Below are 13,838 nucleotides of genomic sequence, written 5' to 3' on the forward strand. Positions count from 1 at the left end.
GAGGGGCCGACCCCTTCCCCCTTCACCCTATAAATAGAGGGGTGGAGGGAGGGAAGACACACCACTTCCAAGGCGCGGCCCTCCCTCTCCCAACACCTCCTCCTCCTCCATTGAGCTTGGCGAAGCCCTGCCGGAGAACTACGAGCTCCACCACCACGCCGTTGTGCTGCCGGAGTTTTTCCCCAACTTCTCCTCCCCCCTTGCTGGATCAAGAAGGAGGAGACGTCCCCGGGCTGTATGTGTGTTGAACACGGAGGCGCCATTTTTCGGCGCTTAGATCGGAATCAACCGCGATCTGAATCGCTATGAGTACGACTCCTTCATCTGCGTTCTTGTAACGCTTCCGTTTCACGATCTTCAAGGGTATGAAGATACACTCCCCTATCTCTCGTTGCTAGTCTCTCCATAGATTGATCTTGGTGGTGCGTAGATTTTTTTTAAATTCTGCAACGATCCCCAACAGGTCCGGGCCGCTTCATCCAACAATACCGCCGAATCAAAATAAGACGTTGGTGGTAAGCAGTATGACTATCATCGCCCACAACTCTTTGTGTTCTACTCGTGCATATCATCTATGCATAGACCTAGCTCGGATGCCACTATTGGGGAACGTAGCATGCAATTTCAAAATATTTCCTACGATCATGCTAGATCTATCTAGGAGATGCATATCAATGAAAGGGGGAGAGTGTGTCCATGTACCCTCGTAGACTGAAAGCGGAAGCATTAGCTTAACGCGGTTGATGTAGTTGAACGTCTTCTCGATTCAACCGATCAAGCACCGAACGTACGACACCTTCGAGTTCTGCACATGTTTAGCTCGATGACGTCCCTCGAACTCTTAATCTAGCAAAGTGTCGAGGGAGAGTTTCATCAGCACGAAGGCGTGGTGACGGTGATGGTGATGTGATCCGCGGAGGGCTTCGCCTAAGCACTATGACAATATGACCGAAGGAGTAAAGGGTGGAGGGGGGCACCGCACACGGCTAAGAAACTATTGATGTGCTTAGAGGTGCCCCCCTACCCCCGTATATAAAGGAGGGAGAGGGGAGGAGGCCGGCCTAGGGTGCGCCAAGTGGGAGGAGTCCCACTTGGACCCCAACTCCAATTCGGCCCCCTTTCCTTTTACCGGAAGGGGAAAGGGGGAAGGAGTAGGAGGAGAAGGAAATGGGGGTCGCGCCCCCTCCCCTTGTCCAATTAGGACACGCCAGGGGGGGCGCCACCCCTTGTGGGCTGCCTCCCATCCCCTCTATGGCCCATATCTTTCCCCCAGGGGTTCCGGTAACCCCCCGTACTCCGATAAAACCCCGGAACACTTCGAAACCATTCCGGTGTCCGAATACTATCGTCCAATACATCAATCTTTACATTTCGACCGTTTTGAGACTCCTCGTCATGTCCATGATCTCTTCTGGGACTCCGAACAATCTCCGGTCACGAAAACACATAACTCATAATACAAATCGTCATTGAACATTAAGCGTGCGGATCCTACGGGTTCGAGAACTATGTAGACATGACCGAGACACATCTCCGATCAACAACCAACAGCGGAACCTAGATGCCCATATTGGTTCCTACATATTCTACGAAGATCTTTATCGGTCAAACCGCAATGACAAAACATGTCATTCCCTTTGTCATCGGTATGTTACTTGCCCGAGATTCGATCGTCGGTATCTTCATACCTAGTTCAATCTCGTTACCGACAAGTCTCTTTACTCATTCCATAATGCATCATCCCATAACTAACTAACTAGTCACATTGCTTGCAACACTTATCATGATGTGCATTATCGAGAGGGCCCAGAGATACCTCTCCGATGCTCGGAGTGACAAATCCTAATCTCGATCTATGCCAACCCAACAAACACCTTTGGAGATACCTATAGAGCATCTTTATAATCACCCAGTTACATTGTGACATTTGATAGCACACAAGGTATTCCTCCGGTATTTGGATGTTGCATAATCTCTTAGTCAAAGGAATATGTATAAGTCATGAAGAAAGCAATATCAATAAAACTTAACGCTCATTATGCTAAGCTAACGGGTGGGTCTTGTCCATCACATCATTCTCCTAATGATGTGATCCCATTCATCAAATGGCAACACATGTCTACAGTCAGGAAACTTAACCATCTTTGATTAACGAGCTAGTCAAGTGGAGGCATACTAGGGACACTTTGTTTTGTCTATGTATTCACACATCTATCAAGTTTCCGGTTAATACAATTCTAGCATGATAATAAACATTTATCATTGTAAGTGCATCTAGTGCCCCTTAGTGATTTTGGTGTATTGAAGACTTATAGGTTAAGGGACTAATGTGTTTGTGAGTGTACACGTGTCTATAAGTCTATGAGGAGTTTGATATTTCCAGAGAAAGTTGACCCCTAAAAATGAAGTCTTCATCTGAAGACTTTGGCTTTTTGAAGATTTTGAAAGTGAAGAAATTGGTGTGATCCCGAAGACTTGATATTCATGCGAGGAATATGAAGCGTGAAGACTTTTGTTTTCGTAGTTTCATTTTTTCTCTTTCTTGAGTCATAGGAAACACTGTACTATTAAAGGGGGTCGAGGTAAAACTAAGGAAAAGTTTCCAAGTGATGCTCATCTCAAAATCCTACACCTACCCAATCCTTTCGAGTGAAGCCATTGGAAATCTCATACAGTTTAGTCAATTTCTTCAGTGACAGAGACGAAGATCTTCTGTTCTCTAAGGAATTTGTTCTGACTGAGGAGTTAGGAATTCGCCAGTGCGGATTGCCTACAAGTGAGGAACATGATAGTCCTGAGGAATTTGAAAGCTCAAATTTCCGACCGTTGCTGTGCTATGCGCCAACTGTCCCAAAATATTTACCCACCCAATGGTCATATCATTGAAGGGCATTTATGTCTTATCATGTCAGGTTGCTCCCTAGGCTATAAATAGCTGTCCCCCTACAACCACTAGCTGGTTGGCTGCTCCACGAGAAACTGACGCTTGTCATTGAGAGCATCCCATCCTCTGAGGACTTTGAGCGAAAATCATCAAGTGAGAAAAACCCAAAACCCAAACCAAACACCTACAAACCCAAGTGATTGAGCATCACTGAAGAGATTGTTCCCGTGTGGAACCGACACTTGTTACCTTTGAGGACTGTGCATCCTCCAGACGGTTAGGCATCATGGTCTAGAGCATCCAAGAGGAAATTGTGGATCGCCGAGTGACCGAGTCTGTGAAGGTTTGGAAGTCACCTGAAGACTTACCATGAGTGATTGGGCAAGGTCTGTGTGACCTTAGCTCAAGGAGAATACGGTGAGGACCGTGTGTCCTCAGGTTTAAATACCTAGCCGCTCCAACATGACGTACGACTGTCACAACAGTTGGAACTGGTCTACCAAATCATTGTCTTCACCGAGCTAACTAGTTCTATTTCCTCATTACTGTGTTGCTGTACCTGATCGTTACTGTTTGAAGAATTTGACTAAAAACCTTCTTAATTTCCTCAGTTCAAAATCTTCAGTCTGTTTGTCTTCAGCCTACTTATCCTGTGTTTACGCTTTCTGTACTCTTTGCTTGTTTTCATTTCTTCATGATGACCGTGCTACTACTCTGTTATGGTTACATCTGAGTAATTATTCCACTGCTAAGTAGTTCATCGCTTAGGAATTTCCTCACCCTAAAATTCCTCAGTGACGAATTTGTAAAAATCACCTATTCACCCCCTCTAGTCGATATAACGCACTTTCAATTGGTCTCAGAGCTAGGTACTCCCTTGTTCTGTGTGATTTTGGTTTAACCACCTGGAGTTTTAGGTATGTCGACCGCATGAATGAAGACAGTGACATGCCCCATCTTTGACGGTCATGATTATCCCAAGTTGAAGGCCATGATGAAGAAGCACCTCATGGCGATGAACAACAAACTGTGGACCGTCATTGAGATTAGTCTTACCGATCTCTGCAAGATGGCGGAGGCTGATGATATTCACAAGTACACTCTACTTAACCTCACGGTGAAGGACATCATCTGCTCCAGCTTGTCCCAAAATCAGTTCAGGAACATTATGCAACTCAGCCATGCGAAGCTCATCTGGGACCAACTCTCTGAGGTCTATGAAGGTCATCGAACTCATCATGATCCATGGTTTGAGGATTTCATGGAATCGCGCAAGGCTATGACTTTCGATTCGAAATCATCATCCTCTTCACCATGCCTCATGGAAAAAGGTGCCAAGATAACTGAATGCTACCTATCTGAGTCCAGTGATGATGAATCTGGTGATGAATTTGGACCCAACTATACCAAACTTGCTTCCCTTGCCACTAAACAACAAAGAGCTCTGGAAAAAGTTCAAAACATGCTAGATAAGAGCGATGATATGTTGGGTGAAGAAATGGATCATTCTAAAGCTTTGGCTGAAAGTCTTCAGAGACTCCAGACTAAGTTTGATAATCTTCAGAGTCATCATAACACTCTCTTATCTGATCATGAGAAGCTTTCTTATGAATTTCTTCAAAGAAAGCAAGATCTTGAGCAGCTAAGGGCGAGTTATGAAGATCTTCAGAAGGAATGTTATTCATTACTTGATCAACAAATCAGTTCCGCTCAGGTTGATTTCGTTACACCATGTTTGAAATGCATTGAACAAGAATCTACTAATTCTTCACCTGAAAGTTCAAATGCTTCTATTGCTGCAAATTCTTCAACTGTCTCTGCTATCACTAACTCCTCATCTGAGGATGTTGCTAGTATCACTGACCATGCAGGGCTGAAGGAATTGTATGTGACAGGTATGTACAAAAGCCTCAAAGGGCAGCAGGCACTTTGTGATGTGCTTAAAAAGTAGATCCTCAACAGGAACCCTAGGAAAGAGGGTATTGCCTTTGAGAGGAAACTAAATGCTGATGGGACCTACTGGAAACGTGAGCAGTATCCCAAAACCGCATGGGTTGCTGCAAAAGGGACCTTCAGTGGATCCATCTACCCTATCTGGCTTTACATGTGAATCTTCATATTCTTCTGATGAGTCATTTGACTCCAACTATAAACTGTTCAAAAATCAGAATGGTGAAGTTTTGCTAGATATGTTGGCACCAACTGCAGGAACGACCCCCCTATGAAGAAAATCTGGGTTCCCAAAAGGTGCCTTGAAAGTCTTCAGATGAATGTCATCATGACACCACCTGTGAAGAATAGGAACCCTAGATCAAATTCTTCGTATGGACCGAAGTCTTCATATGGATCCAAGTCCTCATATGGACCAAATTCCTCACATGGATCAAAATCTTCATATGAACATCATCATGCTTACCCTTCTGTTTTGCAGGGAAGATCTAAGGGTTATGAATATGTGCATTCTTCTTCAAATCATTATGTTCATAAGTCCTCAAAGAATTTCTCTGCTTATTCATATGCTTACTCTAACACCTCTTATGTGAAACGAAGTGGATTGGCTTCTGTAAGTGCATCAAGTGAGGAAAACCCAAACCCAAATACCTACAAACCCTAAGTGATTGAGCATCATTGAAGAGATTGATCCTGCGTGGATCCGACGCTTGTTACCTTTGAAGACTGTGCATGTTCCGGACGGTTAGGCGTATGGTCTAAAGCATCCAAGAGGAAATCGTGGATCGCCGAGTGACCGAGTCTGTGAAGGTTTGGAAGTCACCTGAAGACTTACCACGAGTGATTGGGCGAGGTCTGTGTGACCTTAGCTCAAGGGGAATACGGTGAGGACTAAGTGTCCCGAGCTGCGTGTTCAGGACTGGGTGTCCGGTACTGTGTGTCCTCGGTTGAAATACCTAGCCGCCCTAACCAGACGTACAACTGTCACAACAGTTGGAACTGGTCTACCAAATCATTGTCTTCACTGAGCTACCTGGTTCCAATTCCTCAACCCTTCCATTTCCTCATCTCTCTGTTGTGTGCTTGTTCATATCTGTTTGAAGACTTTGACTGAAGACTTTCTCTATTTTCTCAGCTCAATTTCTTCAGCCTGTTTGTCTTCATTCTGTTTATCCCGTGTTTACACTTTCTGTACTCTGTGCTTGTATTCATTTCATCATGAAGACCATGCTCATGCTCTGTTATGTTTACTTCTGAGTACTTATTCCGCTGCAAGTAGTTCTTCACTCAGGAATTTCCTCACCCACAAATTCCTCTGTGAAGAATTCATAAAAATCGCCTATTCACCCCCCTCTAGTCGATATAACACACTTTCAATTGGTATCAGAGCAAGGTACTCCCTTGTTCTATGTGATTTTGGTTTAACCGCCTGGAGTTTTAGTTATGTCGACCGCAGGTATGATCAAGGTTTCTGCTGGGTGTCCTACCTTCGATGGGATGGACTACCCCTACTGGAAGAACAAGATGCGCATGCATCTTGAGGCAATTGACAATGATCTCTGGTACGTTGTGGAAAATGGCGTCCCCTCTGTCACTCCTACCATCAACACTGCTGATGTGAAGAGATTCAAGCAACTCGACTCTCAAGCGAAGAACATTATATATGGCCATCTGAGCAAATGGAAGTATGGCAGAGTGAGTGCCTTGGAGACAGCGTGACTCTCGAGTTGACGTTCTTCGCAATCTCTTCAACCGCTTCAAAAGACTCGACAATGAAAATGTTCAGCAAACCTTCGATCGCCTCACCGACATCTCAAATGAGCTTCAAGCACTTGGTGCCACTGATGTCACCAATCATGCAGTGGTGAAGAAATTGCTGAGGCCGCTTGATTCCTCATTTGATACCTTGGCATTGATGATACAAGAACGTGGAGACTATAAGTCACTTGATCCTGCTGATATCCTCGGGAGACTAAACACTTGTGAGTTCCAGCTTGCTGAGAAGAGAGATCTCTATGGAGCAAGTTATGGCAGATCACGGGCTCTGAAGGCCAAGGCAGTGTCTGAATCTGAAGGTGAAGATTCTGGTAGCAGCCTTGGTGACCCTGAAGAACTGAGCCAGGAGCTAGCAATGCTCGTGAGGAAATTCTAGAAGTTCTCAAGACGTGGTCGCTTTGGAAAATCCTCAAGAAGCGGTGACTTGAGATCAGATTCCTCATCCCATGATTACAAGAAGAGACTCTATCACAAATGCAAGAAACCCAGACACTACATTCAAGATTGTCCTTAGTGGGAAAAGGAATCAAAGAAGAAGAAGTACAAGGATTACAGTTCTGATGATTCAAAGAAGAAGAATAAATCTTCAAGGTCCTCTTCGTCAAAACCTTCAAGGTCCTCATCTCACAAGAAGAGCAGCTCCAAGAAGGCTCAGGCATTCATTGGCTAGGAAATGGACTCTGAGGCTGAATCTGAGGAAAATGAGGAAGAGGAGGAATCTGAGGAGTCAGAGTCTGGCGTGGCGATCCTAGCCCTCGCTACCGTGTTCATCAGCAAGTCCATCTTCAACTCTGAGGAAAAGGACCTCCCCGACACTACTGATGACGGCGATGAGGTCTACGCTCCCACCTATTGCTTCATGGAAAAAGGCTCAAAGAATGATCAACCCAAAGCCACTGAGTGGGTCCTCGATAGTGGATGTACAAATCACATGACTGGTGACAGGAGCTTATTGATGGACTCTGCTTTATCTCCATCACATCTGAAGCATATCACCTACACTGACAAAGGCAAAAGCAAGGTATTGGGTCTAGGTAAGGTTGCAATCTCAAAGGATCGACACATGGACAAAGTCATGCTTGTCGAGTCCTTAGGGTTCAACCTCATGTCTGTCTCAATGCTTTGTGATCTTGATATGGTTGTTGTCTTTGGAAAGTATCGTTGTGTTGTGATCATGAAAGCTGACAATTCGAAAGTATTCGAAGGCTTTAGGAGAGGAGATTTGTATATTGTTGATTTCTCTACAGGACCACAACCTGCTACATGTCTACTTGCAAAAGCTTCAGAAGGCTGGCTATGGCATCGACGACTTGGTCATGCTGGCATGAGGAATCTGCACACACTCACGAAGAAGAAGCATGTCATTGGCATTAAAAATGTCAAATTCCTCAAGGATCACTTATCCGGAGCCTATGAAGCTAGAAAGATGACCAAGGCCAAGCATCCAGCAAAGACTATCATGACTACTACTCGACTATTTGAATTGCTTCACATGGATCTCTTTGGCCCTACTCACTATGCCACATTTACTAATGCTGCATCTTTATATGGCTTTGTCATTGTTGATGATTATTCTCGATATACATGGGTGCATATCATCACGTACAAAACCGAAGTGCAGGAAGTCTTCAAACGTTTTTCCTTGATGTCTTCAACCAACTTTGGTGTGAAGATCAAGCACATCAGAAGTGATAATGGAACTGAGTTCAAGAACACTGGTCTTGATGACTATCTTGATGAACTTGATATTACTCATGAGTTATCTGCTCCTTATACTCCTCAGCAAAATGGCGTCGTGGAGCGCAAGAACAGGACTCTTGCTAAGATGGCTTGCACTATGCTTGATGAGTACAAGACGCCTACTCGCTTCTGGCCTGAGGCAATTGATACTGCTTGCCACATCATCAACAGGGTATATCTTCACAAATTCTTCAAGAAGACTGCATATGAACTCCTCACTGACAAGAAACCCAATGTGAGTTATTTCAAAGTCTTCGATGCTAAATGCTGGATTAGAGATCCTCACCACAGTTCTAAATTTGCACCGAAAGCACATGAAGGTTTTATGCTCGGTTATGGTAAGGACTCGCACACCTATAGAGTCTTAAAACACCTATCACCACAAGGTTGTTGAAACTGTAGATGTGCGGTTTGATGAAACTAATGGCTCACCAAGAGAGCACCTACCTCCTGTGACAGATGAAATACCTCCTAAGGAATCTATTAAGTTCAAGGCTACCGAGGATGTCATTCCTACCGAAGAATCTGCTGAAGAAGTCGTTCTAGAACGTGAAGAACGTCATGCTGATGCACCTGAGGAAAATGGTGCTGAAGAAAATGCTGATCAAATTCCTCAACGACAACCCGCTCATCCTCGCATTGTGAACGAAGTGCAAATTGAGAAAATCTTCAGCGACATCAACATTCCAGGTCCTCTCACACGCTCAAGAGCTTCACATTTATCTAACTTTTGTGGGCACTTTGCTTTCGTCTCTATCACAGAGCCCACTAAGGTAGATGAAGCATTTTTGGAGCCTGAGTGGGTTCAAGCTATGCAAGAGGAATTACATCAATTCGAGCTCAACAATGTCTGGGAACTGGTCAAACGTCCAGATCCTCGCAAGCACAGTATCATTGGCACAAAGTGGATCTACCACAACAAGCAAGATGAAAATGGCCTTGTGGTGAGGAATAAGGCATGGCTTGTAGCTCAAGGCTACACACATGTTGAAGGAATTAACTTCGATGAAACTATTGCACCTGTTGCTAGGCTTGAAGCTATTCGCATATTACTTGCTTATGCTAACCATCATGATATCATATTATATCAAATGGATGTGAAAAGTGCATTCCTCAATGGTAAGCTTGAGGAAGAAGTATATGTTGCTCAACCCCCAGGTTTTGAAGATCCAAAGCATCCTGCCAAAGTATTCAGACTCAATAAGGCCCTCTATGGCCTCAAGCAGGCCCCTCGGGCGTGGTATGATACTTTGAAGGAATTCCTCATGAATAAAGGCTTCAAACCCGGTTCACTTGACCCAACTCTTTTCACTAAATCTTATGATGGTGAATTGTTTGTGTGCCAAATTTATGTTAATGATATCATTTTTGGCTGTACTAACCAACATTACAGTGATGAATTTGCCTATATGATGAGTGAAGAATACCAAATTTCTATGATGGGAGAATTGAAATTCTTCTTATGTCTTCAAATTCGTCAATAGCGCAATGGCATATTCATATCTCAGGAGAAATACTTCAAGGATGTATTGAGGAAATTCGGCATGCAAGACTGCAAAGGTGTCAAAATTCATATGCCCACAAATGGCCATCTCTGCACTGATGAAAATGGTATTGACTTTGATCAAAAGGTATACCGCTCCATGATTGGTTCTTTATTGTACTTATGTGCATCTAGGCCAGATATTATGCTTAGTGTTTGCATGTGTGCCCGATTTCAAGCTACACCGAAGGAATCACACCATAAGGTTGTGAAGCATATTCTTCGATATCTAGCTCACACACCAACACTTGGATTATGGTACCCCAAGGGCTCGGCCTTTGATCTCATTGGATATTCAGACTCTGACTATGCTGGTGATCGTGTGGACCGCAAGTCAACATCTGGCACATGCCATTTCCTCGGACGACCCTTGGTCTATTGGTCCTAGAAGAAATAGAACTGTGTATCACTGTCTACTGCTGAAGCTGAGTACATTGCTGCTGGTTCTTGCTGTGCTCAACTGCTATGGATGAAGCAAACTCTCAAGGACTACTGTGTCAATGTGAAGATTGTGCCACTAGACTGTGACAATGAGAGTGCCATCAAGATTGCTCATAACCCAGTTCAGCACTCGAAGACAAAGCACATTCAGATTCGTCATCATTTTCTTTGTGATCATGTGTTGAAGGGTGACATCTCTATTGATCATGTGAAGACTGAAGAACAGCTAGCCGATATCTTCACTAAGCCCTTGGATGAGAAGAGATTTATCAAGTTGCGGTGTGAGCTAAATATCTTAGAATCTTCAAATGTTCTTTGAAAAGGACACTCATCCTAACACTTATGCAAAATTGATGACTTAGATGTGCAACACATGAAGAAACGTTTTTCTTCAATAAATGAAGACTAACACTCTAAGTGTGAAGAAATTAATGAAGAATTTGATTCTCACAACCCTACGACAATTGTACGCGGTGTCTGAAATCATCATTCTTATAAGGTGGGTCACGCCACCACCAAAAGTTGAAAATCTTCAATTTGAGTTTTTCTGGTTTTGAAATTCCTCAGTTGTTCAAATTTCTTCAACTTTGCAATGTCTTCACCATTTCCGTCGTTTTTCTTCATTGGCTATAGATATATATATATACATATACGAGTTTATGTCCTCTACAACATTCACTTATTGCTATTTCTTCAAGTTGCTTGTTCTGCTAAGTGAATGTGATCGGACCTTTCCCCCTCTATGCTAAACTCAACCCAGTCTATTCACAAATTCTTCATGTGCGTTCTATTTGAAACTCGTTCAAAATCTTCACTGTGTCCTTGTCAGCTGAAGAATTTGCGAACGAAACTTTAAAACGTATCTTATCTAAATTTTCGACTTTGCCGCTCAAACCGTTCCACATTCTGTGAAATGTTTATCTATTCACCCACGATCTCACATGATCGCCACCTCTCAGTGCATTGGTGACACATGTCAGGCAAATGAGAAGGGTCATAGGCACGTTCGTCCAATTTCTTCGGGCGGACAGTTTTTCACTTCGACTATAAATACCCCTCCCCTTCCTCACTTTGTTTTTACTCCGCTCGACCTCTTTCCTGCTCGAGCTTCCCAAAACCTAGCGCCGTCTCTACTTCATCGTCGCTGGTGAGGAAGAGCTTCACTGCCTCGACCTTGTTGCCGTCGTACTCGTGTCGGCTGTGGATTTCTTCACTCCGCCGCCGCCATAGCTGTCTTCCTCTACCAAGTTAGGGCGTGGAAGATCTGAACCGATGAGCTTCACATCTACACTTCCTAGTTTGTCGTGTTTCTTCGTCCAGGGTAATTAAATGTTACTTTTACCGCCCTCTTTGATTCAAATGTTTCCTACAAAATCTTCAAAGGTGTTTATTCTTCAAATCTTCACACACTGGACACCTCCATAACATCTGTTCTTGATCTATTTCCCTAAGCAACATTTTTTTCAAGATTCCTCAATTGTGTGGATTTTTCAATCTGTACAACTCTGGAACCTAAGTCAAAGAACGCTTAGTGAAATTCTTCAAGACTCATCTGGTCAAATTCCTCAAACTTGTTCTTGTTGCAAAACCTTCTGAGAACGCATATGACCTCTCCAAATTCCTCGCAACTATAATCTATTCAAAGGTACATATGTCCATTGCTGAATCACTAGGTTCTCATCAACTTAACTCATTTGAAGCATTCCTTGAAGAAAAGTTGCACACCTCTTCAGAGAATTCCATTGCTCAAATTCCTTAGCTGAAGAAAATGGCTGAGGGTAAGAAGCCATAGAAGGGAGGAAAGAGGCCTGAGGTCAATACTTCTTTCGAGATTCCTGATGACATAAACAAGGATTATTGCACTCCTGATGAGGCCAAATCTGGCAAGGAGGACAAAAATCAGCGCAAGGTGCACATACAAAGAATAGAGAGGAGATGGGCACGGGAATGGAGGGAGTATAGATATGTTACTCCCAAGTATATGAAGAAATTCTCTCACAATCCTCCATGCCCAAGACCTCCATTGGCACCTGGCCAAGAAGCTGATCCCACCAGTCTCAAGCGTGGTGAGGACTATCCTGATGAATGGGCCAAGCGCCAGGCCAAGCTAGCCAAAATAGCTAAGGAAGCAGTGATGAAATTTAATGAAGATTCTGTTGTTGCTGCTACCACTACTGAGGCCTCTGCAAGCAAGCCGAAGAAGGCCATGACAAAGAAGCCTACTCATAAGCTAAGTGCTTCATCCCCAATGCCCTCACGGCCAAGTTCCTCTGCAATGCCCTCACGGCCAATGTCTGCTAAGCCCTCACGACCAATTCCTCAAGCCGCACCAGCTCCTTCAAAATCCTCAGCTCCTCCTTCCAAGTCCTCAGCACCTGCGCATCTCGCCTTGTGCCAAAGGACAATAGGCATCTCTATTGCCTCAGGAGCTTCTGCTAGTTCTTTAGCTCCACCCAATTCATCAACTGGCCCCTCTCTGCTGAAGAAAAAGGCCACTGCTGGACGAGGCTCTCGACCAAGTCCTCACAAGAAGCAGGTCGCCTTTCAAGTATCGTTAGAAGATGATGAAGCTGATGATGAGGAACTTGCCGAAATCATCAGAGACAGACAACTCAGGGCCGCTAGAGCCAAAGGCAGCAATGTGCCATTGATACTAGATCCGAAGTTGATCCTGGACTTCATGGACCTATGGTACAAGGATCCCAACACACCTTTGCCTGAGATGAACCTCACTCTTGGTCAAAGTCATGTGTTGACTCACTTCATTGATGAAGAAAAATGGAAATATGAACAGGGCAGGAAGATGAAGAAAGCGCAGTACAAGAAAGAGCGCTTTCTGAAGCAAAATATTCTGAAGCTTTCACCTGAAGAACTTGTTGCTCTTCAATCTGAGATCAAGCAACTAAGTGATGAATTTGATTGCTACTATGATGACTGGCTTGGTGCCGAAGTCAGATTTTTCAAGATAACTGAGAAGTTCACTTCCAATGTTGCAGCCCCAATGCAACAAGAAAGTCCTCAGGCTGAGGCATCTGCTCAGCCTACTGAAGAGCATGCCAGCACCGCTGATGAAAATCAGGCTGCTGAAGATACTCAGAGTACTAGGGCTGATGACTGCATTCCAGCCGCTGAGGAAATTGCCAGGGCAACCACTAGCGTTGCGCCTGAAGAAACTGAAGAAGTCAGGGCAACTGCATCAGTTGTGCCTGAAGTTATTGAACCAAATTCCTCTGCTCCTCCTGCACCTACCCCAACTTCGATCCTTCCATCTGCATCAGATGTGAAGAAGACCAAGGCTGTAGAGCGTGAAGCTGTGAAGAAAAGGAAGGCATCAACTGCATCAGATTCTTCAGCTCCGAAGACGATGAAGCCGATGACTAGCTCTTTTGACAATCCAATTGATGTTGTTCTTGTCTCATCCATGCCATCAAAGGACCTTGTTCCTTTTGGTGAAGAATACAAGATCCCAAGCGGATCTGATGATGACATTTCTTCTGCTGCTTC

The sequence above is a fragment of the Triticum dicoccoides genome, chromosome 3A (genome assembly GCF_002162155.2).
Source record: "Triticum dicoccoides isolate Atlit2015 ecotype Zavitan chromosome 3A, WEW_v2.0, whole genome shotgun sequence".
NCBI lineage: Eukaryota > Viridiplantae > Streptophyta > Magnoliopsida > Poales > Poaceae > Triticum > Triticum dicoccoides.